The sequence below is a fragment of the Thunnus albacares genome, chromosome 6, assembly GCF_914725855.1.
Source record: "Thunnus albacares chromosome 6, fThuAlb1.1, whole genome shotgun sequence".
NCBI lineage: Eukaryota > Metazoa > Chordata > Actinopteri > Scombriformes > Scombridae > Thunnus > Thunnus albacares.
This window is the reverse complement of record NC_058111.1, coordinates 7,555,740-7,569,991: the sequence shown is the minus strand read 5'-3', so window position 1 is coordinate 7,569,991 and position 14,252 is coordinate 7,555,740. Positions and strand designations below refer to the sequence as shown.

Below are 14,252 nucleotides of genomic sequence, written 5' to 3'. Positions count from 1 at the left end.
TTAAACCCTCAAGCCCCTGTATGAGTTGTTTTCACCAAAAAAAAAAAAAAATCAGATTTTAGGTACTCCATAATAATAAAACCATAAGCATAAGCACAGCCGGCGATCAGAGCTGTACAGCGAGTCAGAGAAAAGTTTTTTCACATGGCATGCTCTAAAAAGAGAAAAGTAGACAGCGAAAACACAGCTTTTAATCAAGAATGGACAGACTCTTAGGCTACTTCCCACGGGCAGTTCAAAACCAGAATGTCTCATATAAGCACAAATCTTTTGAGCAAATATACCCACTCAAGTGATCCTGACTGAAGCCACAGAAAATAAACGATCCAAGAACCCAATATGATTGATCCACTTTATTTTAGGATGCACATTTTTTTCAAAAGCTCTCTGTTATGTATTTTAAACGCAGCCCTCATTATAGTTTAAATAAGAAAAGATTCACTACTACAGTACTTAACATCTGTGTATAATACAATGTAAGTTTCTTTCATGTTGTTGGTGTATAAACTCATTCAAACCTCACATCAATAGTATTAATTTTTCATTGCATTGCAGCTCGTTCCGAACGGGCACGTTTTGAATGGGCACTGCACCAGTATGAGAGAAAATAGAAAGAAAAGCTCTCTGGGAGAGGAGTAAAAGGAGAAGGGGGTATAAAGAGGTGAAACATTCACTGGGAGGTGAAAAGTTGCCAAGTCTCGACTCATTTCTCCTCCCTCTTTTTTTGGCTCAGAGATAGAGACATACAGATAATGGCTGAGCTCGTTTCCATGTCTGCCAAAACTGACTGATGATTCAGCCTAACTACATTCAGCTCGGGCGCAGGAACTTGGGAAGAGCCTCCTGAGAGAAGAGACTCTAGGGGACCATTATGGGCTTCTTCTATTGGTCTGGGTGAGCCCACTGAGGCAGCCTGGGGCCACAGAGGAAACTAATGAGTGGAAACACTGGGCCTCTGGTACAGCCTAACTCTGTCTGATTAAAGACTGAGACGTTATTAAAAGTGGGACAGACTTAGAGAAGGAGAATGAGCTAAAAAAAAAAACAGATAGAAAGAAGGAGAGAGAGAATAGAAAAGAAAGACTTGATTTGGAATCGACTAAGGGAATTAGGAGGGTCCTTTTTGTTTTACAATGACAAGTGAGGAGCAAATCACATTCGAGTGGTTTAGTCGATCCGTAATACAAAATAAACGCCCTCATCTGAACCTGACGTCCTGCAGAGAGGTAACGCAAGTCTCCTTAATAAATCATTTACGTGTCTGTGAGTGTGCAGAAGACGAATGAGATACGTCTTGAAGGACAGTCTGCTTTTCAGACACTGTGTGTGTGCGTGTGTGTGTGTCTGCGGGAGGACACGGCATCAGCAGTCCGGGAGGCGCAGGGTGACAGCGGGGCCAAGCGGGTCCCAGAGCCTGGTGACGCCGCAGCCCTGACGACACCGCCGTGGTGTGGGATCAGACGAGAGGAGGAATGAAAGGAGAGGCCCCGGGGGATCAGACAGTCACATCCCACAAAGCCCTGTTTACCAAGGACACACATTCCCCCTCCCAGCACCACCACCTCCACTCCACCCCCCCCCCACCCCCCTCTCCCAACGCCTCCGTTCACCAAAGCCCGACCCTCCCAAAGTGCCAGGGCCGGGACCTGGGAGACAGCGTTAATTCCACCCCGAGGCTTGTTGGCCGAGGACACAAACAGAGAGCGGAGAGGGGAGAGAAAGGGAGGGAGGTAGAAAGATTGAGACTGAGGGGAGAGAGAGAGAGAGTGGGAACTGAATGGTACAGTATGTAAGACCCATCTTAATTGGAGATTGTTCTGCAATGTCTTGTTTTTCCTGGGAATCTGTGAGGGGGGGGACGGGAGGGTGGGGAGGTACGGTTGTTTCCCAAGGTCCTGAACAGCGGGATTAACCACAGGGGCGAAACTCAATAGCGGCCTCGGACACTGGAAACAGATCCCCGGGTATCACCACCATACAAGGCCACCTCGAGACCTTTTGCAAAGCGCATGTAACTAACAACCCTTCCCCATTGTTGGAGCACTCTGGGCCCTTCCGGCTGATTTCACAGGCCTTTCAGCCCACAGGGGAACGTCTGCTCAGACGAAAAAGGTAATTCTGATCGAAAGGAGGAATGCACAAGAGGGCCTTCTTGCCCGCAGGGCCAGGGTGTGTTATAACACTGATCTCCAACATGTGCCAAGAGTCTGATTCATCACGCCAGGTGAGAGGGGAGCTGGGGATTGTGTAGCCGTGGCACCGGGGCAGAAGAGGCCACAGATTCACATTCCTCAATATCAGCCTTGATTAGAGAGATGATGGGAAAACACGTTGATGCAGGGGAGGAAAAACGATCGAGTTTGCCAAAATGTCTTGAAAACGTCTACCTTCTCCAGGGGAGTCAAGACACTATCTGTGTTTCTAAATGCTGTTGTGTGGGCTGTGAACTACGGGTATGCAATGATCTGATCCAGCCACCCCCACTCCTCTCCCTTCAGTGCAGTCTCCCATCGCTCCCCAACTCTCCTGGATTCCATCACTCCTTGTGTCTCTACGGCAACAAGCGGCGAAGAAGCAGACAACAGTTTCTGTTCAGTCTCCTCCTGATAGGTCCCTGGCTGCCGACCAAAAGTACTTTCAAACTAAAACATATATTAAATAATGTAATTTCAAACATGTGCAGCAAAAACAAAATGACAGAGTGTCCAGATAGACGCTGACAAGAAACTCTGGAGGAGAAAGAAAAACTCAATCGGGTTTGCGTTGAGGGTGTTTGCCTTTGCTTTGTTTGTCATTTGAGAGGCGTGAGAAAGAAAGTACACAGATTATTTTCATTTCTCAGAATGATGAATTGACTCTGCAAATATAATGGAGCGACGGCTGTATTCACAGGGGGGAGGATTTACGGGACAGAAAGCCTCGTCTGCAAAAAAACTGAACTCCACCGCCAGCCAGCGGAACAAAAACAAACATGTGTAAAAAGGTTATTAGTCTTCTTCACCAATTCCACAAATCTCTTGCAAAAACCCAAACAAACAAACCAGCTCCCTTGTACGTACAACTTTGAGGACCCAAAGCTAAATATCCAGTGTGTAAATGCTTTATTTAGTTTGTCTAAATGTTTATCCGTCTCGCCTTGTAACACTCCACGCTTGTTGTGCGGCAATCGAGAGATCACAAAACAAACTTGGTGGTGATACATCAACACACACATCATCTGAGTTTCCACTTCTGGCTCTTGGTCAAATAGTAAAAAACCCCTTCGACACGTTTAGGGTCCGGGCCGCTCAGTGCTGCAGTGTTGGAGGTGAGAAGAGCTTTTGGCAGGTGACGTAGCGCCTGCGATGCCGCCAAGAGAAACACGACCTCATGACAACAGCAAAACATAGCAATAATACAGAACCAGTGGCATATGCTAACTCAGTGTGTTCTTTGTGAAGGTTTGTGTGTGTGTGTGTGTGTTTGCTACTGTGTGAGAGCACCGCGAAGAGATGACAGTGATTTATTTTGCTTGATTAAAGTCAGTAAAACCAGAGATGAGTTTCCATTCATCACGAGGGCAGAAACACACTCCACAGCATGCGCAGTTATCCGCTCCGACTCCAAACATTCACAGAACAATCCAGGAAAGGCCTGGACCGAACCATATGTTTTATCCTTCAGACTTAAAATTCCTCCTCTCACTTTGAGTATCTTTTATAAATAAGAGGTTCCATTGCTCCCTGAGGGGCCACATCTTGGAGAAGGGATGGCCCAAAATGGCACCCATAACCACAGGCCCGGAGGCAGGCAGGCAGCAGCAGTACCCACACTGCCTCACACTCTGATCTGGGAGAAAAACAGCCCTTCAAACAAGTAGCCTGTTTGTCAGCCAGAGGGGAGTGCCAGCCACTAGTTTTGCCTTAATATAGTCTTGCTGATCCTCGCGCTGGCTTTTCAACAGCGCACACATTCTGGTTCGCAGAAAAAAAAAAAACCCATGTCAGATGTGACTTATTGGTTCAGCATTTGAAATAGAAAGCTGTGGTTGCTCGCAGTTTCAAAAAGAAAAAGACACTAACTCTTGGGGCCCACGCTGAGGCGACAGACTAAGTCAGGCATATTTAGTAGGGTCAGTTTCAGGAAGGGAAAAAGAAATGAATCTTGCAAACAGGAAGAGCGCTGAGGATGCAAAAAAAAAAAAAAAAAAAAAAAAAAAAAAATCCCCTCGCATGTTCTGAAATACTTTTGTTTTGCTGCGAGAGCTGTCAGCAAGGGATCGGTTCAGAAGTTCACTCCCCTGAAATCTTCCCTAGGGCTCAGAAATCAATAAGGGAACTACATGAGACACAGGCCGCGGAACAATGGGTCTCATCATGTATTTGCTTGACAATAATGAGAAAAATAGTTGTTTTTGGCGAGAGGCGAGTATTGTGTAAAAAAATGCCACGTCAAACCCTCCTGGAGAACTTTTTGTTCTCTCTCATGCATGTGGTGTTCTGCGTCATGTTAAAAAGGCTCGTACGGTATATTATAGCTACGTGAGCCAAAAAGCATTCCCTCGGATGATTATGAGCACGTAATAAAGAGTATTTACAGAAAGTAACAAACTTAAATTGTAAGGCTAAAAAAAGGCTCAAACAGACGTCAGAAGTATTTTGCAGTCTGTCATGGTCCTTTGGTCTTTTCATCAAGCCTACCGGTTATAGTACATATCAAGATTTGATCTGAGCTTACATCATTTTTTCCTTCAGTAAAAAAATCATGGTCTCTATCAAAAAGTCTGTCCTATATCACACAAACCACTCTTGACCATCTGCTGTCAAGGTATTTTCATTATCTGCGAGCGTCTGGACAGTGTATTTTTCCTCAAAGCACCATGTGTGTGGTATTAGTTTACATTCCCTTATCATATTCAGAACAGACATATATATTTAGTTGAAACCTGTACTTCCATTACATTAACAGAAAACAAACCATCTTCAGAGAAGAAGCAGACCTCCGAGCACCCCTGTCTGTCTCCAGCCTGTACCGCTTGGTCCCGCTGAATTTCGGTGGCTGGCTGGAACATCTGTTTCTGCTGCTCTGAAAACTGTTTGTTTGTCTTAACAATTACGCCCTGATGTTTCTCATTTCATTTTTCAAATCTCTCGAAAGTCATTATCCAGTTTCAGGTCCTTCCAGGTTCTGAATTTTTTAGAAACTCGATACGACCGTCTGTTGAAAGCTGGTGTATACATCCAGCTACAGTCGGCTCACCTTTGACATTTCGGAGGAGCCTTACCAGTGGAAGCATGCGGCCTATCTGTAACGTCCTGGAGTAACATGCTTGCATAGTACGGCCAGTCGGTGCTGGGCTGTTTGGATCATCTGTCAGAGTCGGGGGGACATAGAAGAAATAGGGAGGGGGGGGGGGGGTCCCACTGAGAGACATATGTGTTGTGTAGTTATAATGACAGTGAGAGCGCCGAGCAGATAAGAAGTGCTACTAATGACAGCTCTGTATAAACACCAGTGACACCTTCTGCTACTGCGTTTACCTTCATGGCTACTTCAACACGGTGTCGATTCCACTCACAGCGTGTCCCTAGAATAAATTTAAAGGAGGGAAACTGAGGATCTTTTTTTTTTTTTTGTTAGCGCCGCAGCTGTAGGGTGCACTCACCAACCCAGCAGTCACGAGAACTCAAACTCTCTCTCTCTGACCTGCCCATCTTTCCCATCGACCCCGTGCTCATGGCTGCTGGGTGTTGTCAATCAGCACCCCCCTGGCTCCTTGAACATGGGGGCTCTTTGGCATACTGCCCAAAACTCCCCTCTGTCCATCTAATGGGCCCTGAGCTGTGGGTCTGTCCTTGACGAATGGGAGCTGAAGCTCACAGGGTAAAGGCCAGCATTAGAAAATGGGGAAAAAAAAAAACGCCGCAGTATGACTCAATCCCTGAGCAATGAGAGTAAAAGGAGGGTTATGTGTCAAGAGTTCAAAACAAGCCAGGTTTTAGTTTGGGAATACTTGCTTGGAAGGGTCAAACATCAACCACACAACAGTCAACTAAATTCTACTTTATTATTCTAAGAAGATGAAGTGGATTAGCTATCAGAGATTTGGAAAAATGAGTAAGATTTAATTCCAGCGGGTCAAAATATTGTGATGATGATGACAAATAAAGTGGCTGGTCAAAAGTCTGCTCTCTCTCCTCTTTTATGACTCTCAGAACATTTCCACTCCACTAAAGGTTGATCCTTTAGAGCAATAATATTACAGATCGCAGCGCGAAACCAAATAAACAACCAAACCACATTGTGATTTAGGTTTTTAAACTCATTTCCAGTCACTTCGGGGCCACAGTAGTCTGACTCATCGGATGTAGACTGTGGGTGTAAGGCTTTTTTTTTTTTTTGTTTTGTCCATAACCCAATATTATTCAGATTTAAAAATATAAAAACAGAGAAAAGCAGCTCACATTTGAGGAGCTGAAACTAGCAAATATTTGGCAGTTTTTCCTTTATAAATGACATTATTGCATATTAAATGTTTCTCTCAATCCACTAATCAACTTATCATATCAGTCCTAACTAAAAATCTGCTTCTTTTTCATGCCGACAAAGATTTTCACTCTTCACCAACTTCCTGGATTTCACCTTAAGTGAATCATCATCGTTACTATGGAAACCCACACATTACCTCAACTGCTGAGAACAGTCTAATTGCAGTCTTGCAGACACAGACGACACACCCACTTCACTACACGACACCCCCCCCCCCCCCCCCCCCCCCACCCCCCTGCGATGTTCTTACCCTAACCCTAACCATCTCACTCCTCGTGCCTAAACCTAAACCGAGTAGGCGTGTCGGAGAGTGAGGTAGGTGTGTCGTGTAGAGCACTGAGAGTCCACAGATAGACCTACTTCCAACTGCTACGATTCGACATCCATTTGTCATTGTTGGAGTGTAAGTGCTTGTGTGATTATAATACTGCATCAGAGCCATTATGAGTGCAGGGGCTGGTATCATTACACATGCTTACATTCAAATTGCCCACTTAACATAGCTCTCCTACAGCAACATGTGTTTATCATTAGCGAGCACTCTAATGGCTCAAACATTATTCGAGCACACTTAATGACATCGTTGTGCTTTGTTCGAGTCTGTCTGATAAGAGTCGGGCCACTAATGGTTTATTAATTTCCCTACGAGTCACAAAAACACACTGTGAAAACAAAAGAATGACTCTGAGTCTCTGTCGCTGTCAGATTCAATCACATTCCCGATACGTAGTTAGCGAGGGGAAAATCCCACACATTAACAACGTGGTCTGTTCTACTAAAAATACTTAATGCATCCGTTCAGCTTGAAATACAACATCTATTGGTAATGGAGCTTGGACTTCTGGATCTGTTTTGGTGTTCAAAAGAGATTTTTTTTTTATAAAAATGTTCTATGAAAAAAAAAAAAAAGCATACTGTAGACAATCTGATGCAAGAAAAGAGTTCAACGGCGAGGCATCTTTCTGCAATCTAAACCATAACTGTAAGCATCTTATCTGGATGTCAGTCCTACTGAATCAAAGAAGAAGAACTTGTGTCTAACTCGATATTTTTTGCACCAACCAGTGCTGGAGAGGCAAAGAGACCAGTTTCTCCACAGACCTCAGAGCCAGAATGCATTGCAGCCAACAGCACACACACACACACACACACACACACACACACACACACACACAGGGCGAGGGGTGAAAGTTATTCTAGGAATTGTGGGAAATCACTGAGTGAATTAAGTTAAAATGAGGCAGGTTGAAGGAAAGCGGCCACAAAAAACAAATTACAACACCTTAGTACAAAAAAAAAAAAAAAAACTCCTGGAACAGACTCGGTATCAAAAACTTTTGTCCTTTAAAGTGAGCAGCGTCAGCACAAAGAGCAAATCTCTCTCTCTCGCCCCTGTCAAAAGCTCACCCAATATCGGGGAGCGGTGAAAGGATTTGAAAGCCATCGGAAGTGTCTTCTTGTCCCCCACTGACGCAACAATGCACGAGCGACTGTTTGAACTTGAAAAGTGTTTTATCTGGGAGCAGCCATGTGTGTCCCACTGACTGGATGTCATGCATTTGAGAGGGATTCAAGACTTTGTTCTCAATAACTTTTAAGTGTTCAGTTTTCTGAGAGTTACCCCTATGTAACAAAAATCCCTGTGAAGCGCTGATGATAGGGGTGAAGAGCAGACAGAGGAAATTACTTTGAGAAAGAGAAGAAAAAAAAAAACTTGTTTCTGGAGCCACATCGTTACTGTCACTTTTACTCTGTCTTTCTTTTTTTATTTCTAATCAGAAACACACAAGCAAAAACCTCATATTGGATTATAACTGTGAGAATATTTATGATTCTTAATATTCATGTCGCATCTTACATTTATAATTGAATGGATGGTGTGTTATTTACTCTACAAATGGACAGTTTGTGCAACAAATGACAAAACTGACTTCACTTATTTGTATCAGAATGAAGAAAATTCTAATTTAACAATGTGGACTTATCTTAAAATGACAAAAAGTCTGTGTATGGTTCAAAAATGATGCTATCCCCCAAAGTGCCTGAAGTGCAGCAGAGCAGATCACAACACTGCATGACTTGAGTAAAATCAGCCCTTGCAGACACTCACAAACTCAGTCCTGAGCTTTAACTGAGCAAGTTTTTTGAATAATCTAACTTTTTTTTGTTGTTGTTGTTGTTGCTTTCAAAATATTTCCCACATGGAAAAGATTGGAAAAGATTGGAGGAAGAGGAAGACACTGTAGAAATGAATGAAACACAGTCAGTAAGAACAAAGCAGAGGCTGTTTGATGATCTTGATCAGACTACACTCACACATCTGCACTTTCTCTTTCGAAAGATTCCCCCTTAACCTCTAGTAGTCTTATCATTTGTGTAACTTGACTAAAAAATTTCATGTCATGTCGAAAAATCAGATAAAAGCACATTCCTCAACGGTAAACAGTGGCAACTTCCATTTGAGCAGGCATGTACAGTTTCTTTTATGCACAGTGATTCGTGCACTTGCCAAATCAAAGCAGTGCTAACACGGATTTACCAAACCAACATTTATGACACCCTCAGGGGGACAATACTGCTTCTCTGTGTTCGGAGAGAGAAAAAAATACAACTTCAAATATTAGTCTAAACCTCCGTGTTTCTGCACAGTGGTAAATGTGGCAGAGCACTGGCTCCTGAAGTGGATCCATAATAAAAGTACAACTTTAGAACAAAGTAATGTTTCACATATCCCCCGGTCCATTTTCAACTTTTATGACCATGACACCAATGTGTCAACTGAGGGACATATATTTGCTATTTCTAAAAATGTTCTTTCATCTTCCAAAGTAGAAATACAGCCCCCAGGCCATCTGTTTTCAACTGGGATGTGCAGTGAAGCGTTGCCTTCCAGAGCTGCCAAAGCTGTTTACCAAACAAATATTTAGGCATTTTCTTGTGTGTCATTCACCTCAGAGACAACCGAGCTGAGCTGTGTCAGAATGCATAAAGATAACAGCTGAATAATAGACTAATGCTATTCTGAATGCTTTTAGGTGTATTTTAGCAAAGAAATACACAGCATGGTTTTACACAAAAATGCTGAAGATTTACTTAATCTGTCTGCGGATTATAATTTCAAAAAGATGCAGCTTGAAGCCAAACTATAATACAACATTTTCTGACACTTTAAACAAACTAATGTAGAAAAAAAATGGTGTAGATGTTGTCATTGTATGAAGCAGTTGTAACAAATGAAAGTGAGAACATAGAGTTAAAGTATGCAGCCTAGTATTCAAGTTATTGTAGATATAGCCTGTAATGTGTACACTTAATTCATAGATACACACATAATATTAATCTCCGGACACGGGCGCCCCCCGTTTACCAGTCTGCCACACAGACGGCGCATGTATACTGGTCGCTGGTCTCCACTTTTCACCACAATACAAAGTTTAGAAGTCACTATTATGTTTCAGAAACCGATTTAACCAGCACTGAGGATATCCCTGCTTCTTTGAACGTCACTTTTTCCATGCAGAGAAGCCCAAGCTTGCCTGCCTTCCCCCCCAACCTCTCTCCAAGCCAGTCAACCAACCAACCAGCCAGCCAGCCAGCCAGGCAGCCAGCCGGGCCGGGACTCCCCTCTGCCTCCCCTCCGTCCGTCCTTACCTCTCTTGCAGGAGGGCAAAAGCTGCGAGCTGTCGGTTGAATTAGCAGCAAAACGCATTCTTCTGGTGGCAAATCCGTACGGGGCCCTCCATTACACCCGGGCTCAAAGTGCGAGACGACGGGAGGAACATGAAAACAGCCGGACGTGAAGAGTGAGAGGGGTGAAAGAGAGTTTTCAGACCCGCGGAGCAGCGCAGTCTTCGGGGCCAAGGTGCGACAACTCCCCCCTGGTCTAAACTCGAGCTGAGGTGGTCGGAGAGTTTTCTTTTGGGAAGTCCGTGTTTCTGAATTAAAGCGTTACGTCCCGGTGTTGTGCTCTGTCTCTCTCTTTCTCATTCACACACACACACTTTCTCTCTGTCTGTCTGTCTGTCTAACTCCGCTATTGTATACTTCTTCTCCCTCAGGTCTCGGTCTCCGTCTCTGCCGCTGCCTCCTCTACATACGCATCTTTGAAGCCAGTGTCGAGTTGCTCAGCAAATCATGGCAGCGGTGAGGCTGGTCGTCAAACCAGGAATGTCCCAGCCCCACAGTTCAATACGGCTCCTACAGAGGGGGGGGGGGGGGGGGGGGGGGCAAGAGAGAGAGAGAGAGAGAGAGAGAGAGAGGGGTGGGGGGTGTTGCCCGTATAGACTGCATTAAGAAGTTTTACAATCCAAAGAGAAAAAAAACTTCCTTCTTCCTCTTCTGCGCACACCTGTGTGACTTATTGTGATCAGGACCTGAACACTGTCGGCCCCTGGTTCAATGCTTATTCGATGATGTAGGAATATATTAAATCATAGTAACGCATGAATGCATCTTGAAACTAAAAGTTGTTTTTGTTTGTTTTATTGTAGTTTTTTTTTTCTATTTATGACTCAACAAAGAATAATGAATGCAAGGGATAACATGTTAACACTTTTTTCCAACATGGTCACACGTTAAAAAATATGTAAAATTAGGTCTAACTAATATAAAAATGGCATCCAGTCACTTCACTCATGTGTGAAACAGCTCAACACTTTGACACTTTGGACAAACTAATCTAGAAAAAAATATAATTTCAATAATCAAAGTGTTGTCATTGAGCAAATGTAGACTGTAAAGAAATATTTCACCTTTAGAGTTACCATTTACTGATGGTTGTTGTTTTCAGCAGCCATGTGATGCGATGAAGGTTTTATTTGTGATCTACTATTAAGGTAGTGAGGCTTTTAATCATGAGAAAACTAACCGCAGATGTGAATAAAACAAATTTCTAATCTTTACATCTGATATCAGTTTGACACGAGCACAAAGTATTAATGTCATGAAAACCTGTGTCAGCGTACAAAGGGGAGGATGAAAAATTGTTTATTATAAACTACAAGCCTGAATGTAAGTGCTTACACGGTTTTACTTATTGTCTTAATTAACAAGAACAGAATAAAACAGTCAAGTATCGACACACTCAGTTAATACTGTTAATATTTAAAGCTTCATTAACTGAGAATAAATATACCTCTGCTTCAGACTAATAGTTGAATCAATGTAACTGTACAAACATCCTAAATTGCAACATTGCCTCAAAGCCATAAAAGCGGTTCTCTTTTTTTCATAGAGACTACACCGTGCTTTGTAGATTAAACCAGCTCTCACGGGGCCCGTTGAATTGAATCAAGTGTAATGGGGTTATTTGTGCTTTTATCTCTTGTTCTCTTGTTGTTATAATTATACAAATCTATCTGGTTACAGTTTATTTTTGACCAGGAGGACCTCCAAACTCCAGAATGTATATGTGTTGAAGTTCAGAGCCCCTCCTCCTTCATTTCTTCTTCTGTGGGCCCTACTATAAATTCCTTTTGCCCCTTCCCCTCTCCCCTTTTTGTACAATTCCCCTGTGGGAGAGGTGGGTGTCATTTCTTTTTGGCCCATTCATTATTCTAATCCATCCCATTATTTCTCATATTTTTTTGTTTGTATTTTTGTTTCCAGTTATAATGTCTGTCTTCACCTGTCAATATATTGATTTAAGTGAACTGGCACTTAAAAATAGTTGTTTTAAGAGTGAGTGCTGCTAGCTTAAAGTTGCTGCCAACTAAGTTAACTCCCATTTTGTATATTTATTTTATAGGAGCTGGAGTGGGCAGTAGAATTAACATGGAGGTTCTGTTTCCCTATTTGTTTGTCAGAATAAACAGAGGTCAGCCATATAAAGATCTTGGTGTCACGGTGTCTTTCCTATCACACCAACACAACACAAAAGCCCACTGGTTACATGAGGTTATGTGGGAGGGGGATGTTTGAACAGCTAATAGCTACGGGTCATTTCTGGCATCCGACCTGTTGGTTGGATGGGATGAATGTTGGTTGGCTCTGGCCATTTCCTCGTCGCTAGGTGAGACGCCTTCACAGAAAGGCGGAGGGAGAGGGAGCTGTGAGCGTGAAACACTCATCTGTTGTGTGTATGAGCATGAGTAAACAGCGTAATCATCTTTGAGGTAGTAATTATGTGCTCCAGCGTTGGCTGGGCGGTGGCGGCGGGCCCACCCTGTCTCAGACAGCAGGTGCAGCTCACCATCTGACAGCTGACTCCTATGGAAGGTGTGATCCAATCCTCCTGAGGCGAGGTCGACCCAGTGAGGGCCTTAAGGCGGTCAGGGCCAAAGCCAACAAACCAGCAAACCTCTGACACAGGAGGAGAGGGAAAACAACATGGAGGAGGTGGTGGAGATGGGCCCGATGAAGGACGGATGCTTCAACTGTTTTCACTCACAGAAAATGGACAGTCCTGATATTTTTCTTTTTTAACTTTTGTCCAGCTGTGCCAGTTGTCTGTCAATGCGAAGTATGGTTTTCTTTCTTCTTTGTTTTCACTCTACATACTGTCAAGTCACTTTTCAGCACTGCTTTCCAATAAGGCATACTGTACACAGGCTTTATAAGTTGTAACAAAGAGTTTTAGTTATATAATGAATCCATTATTATGACTTTATAGAGTAGTAATAAGCCATTGGGTTGCCAGGTTGTAAAAAATTATATTTATATAGCACCAAATCACAACAAATGTTATCTCATAACAGTTTTCACACAGAGCAGGTCTAGACTGTGCTCTTTAATTTACGGAGACTCAACATTCCCCCATGAGCAAGCACTTGGCAATGCCAGCAAGGAAAAACTCCCTTTTAACGGGAAGACATTTCAAACAGAACCTGGGCGGCCATCTGCCTTGACCGGTTGGGTTGAGAGAGAGAGAGAGAGGGAGGGGTAGAGAGGAGAGAGAGAGACACAGAGATGCACAGCAACAACAATAATAACAGTAACAACTATAATAATAATAGAAATATGACTAATAATAATAATAGGAGGCGTGAGTGTCAAATAGGACCATGGCAGCAGGTGGTCTGCAATCACGATCCATAGAAACCTGTGAGACAAGAAAGCACAAAAACTATGGGGAAGAAGCCAAGTTAGAAACATGTATTAATAGGACATGAACGTGTACAGATGGAGAGGCAGAGGAGGAGAGAGGAGCTCAATGCATCATGGGAAGTCCCCCGGCAGACTTGGCCAATAGCAGAATAACTAGGGGCTGGTCCAAGGCAAGCCTGAGCCAGCCCTAACTATAAGCTTTATCAAAAAGGAAAGTTTTAAGCCTACTCATAAACGTCAAGAGGATTTTTGCCTCCCAGACCCAAAATGGAAGATGGTACCAAAGGAGAGGAGCCTGATAGCTGAAGGCTCTGCCTCCCATTCTACTTTTGGAGACTCTGGGAACCACCAGTAAGCCTGCATTCTGGGAGTGCAGAGTTCTAGTGGGGTAATAGGGTATTATGAGCTCTTTAAGATATGATGGTGCCTGACCATTAAGGGCTTTGTAGGTGAGGAGAAGGATTTTAAATTCTATTGTGGATTTTACAGGAAGCCAGTGCAGAGAAGCTAATATGGGAGAAATATGATCTCTTTTCCTAGTTCTTGTCAGTACACGTGCAGCTGCATTCTGGATCAGGTGGAGAGTCTTTAGAGACTTGTTGGGGCAGCCTGATAATAAAGATTGCAATAATCCAGCATGGAAGTAACAAATGCATGGAGTAGTTTTGAGTTCTGCATCT

General features: G+C 43.3%; 1 protein-coding gene across 1 annotated transcript in view; it reads right to left on the bottom strand.

Moving 5' to 3' along the window:
* cdon (cell adhesion associated, oncogene regulated) overlaps nucleotides 1-10,590 on the bottom strand; it is a 34,149-nt gene extending 23,559 nt beyond the window's left edge. Inside the window, exon 1 of the mRNA XM_044354337.1 lies at nucleotides 10,180-10,590. The gene's annotated coding sequence lies outside the window, so the exon portion shown is untranslated. The remainder of the gene's footprint in view (nucleotides 1-10,179) is intronic.
* Between the last annotated feature and the right edge of the window lie 3,662 nt (nucleotides 10,591-14,252).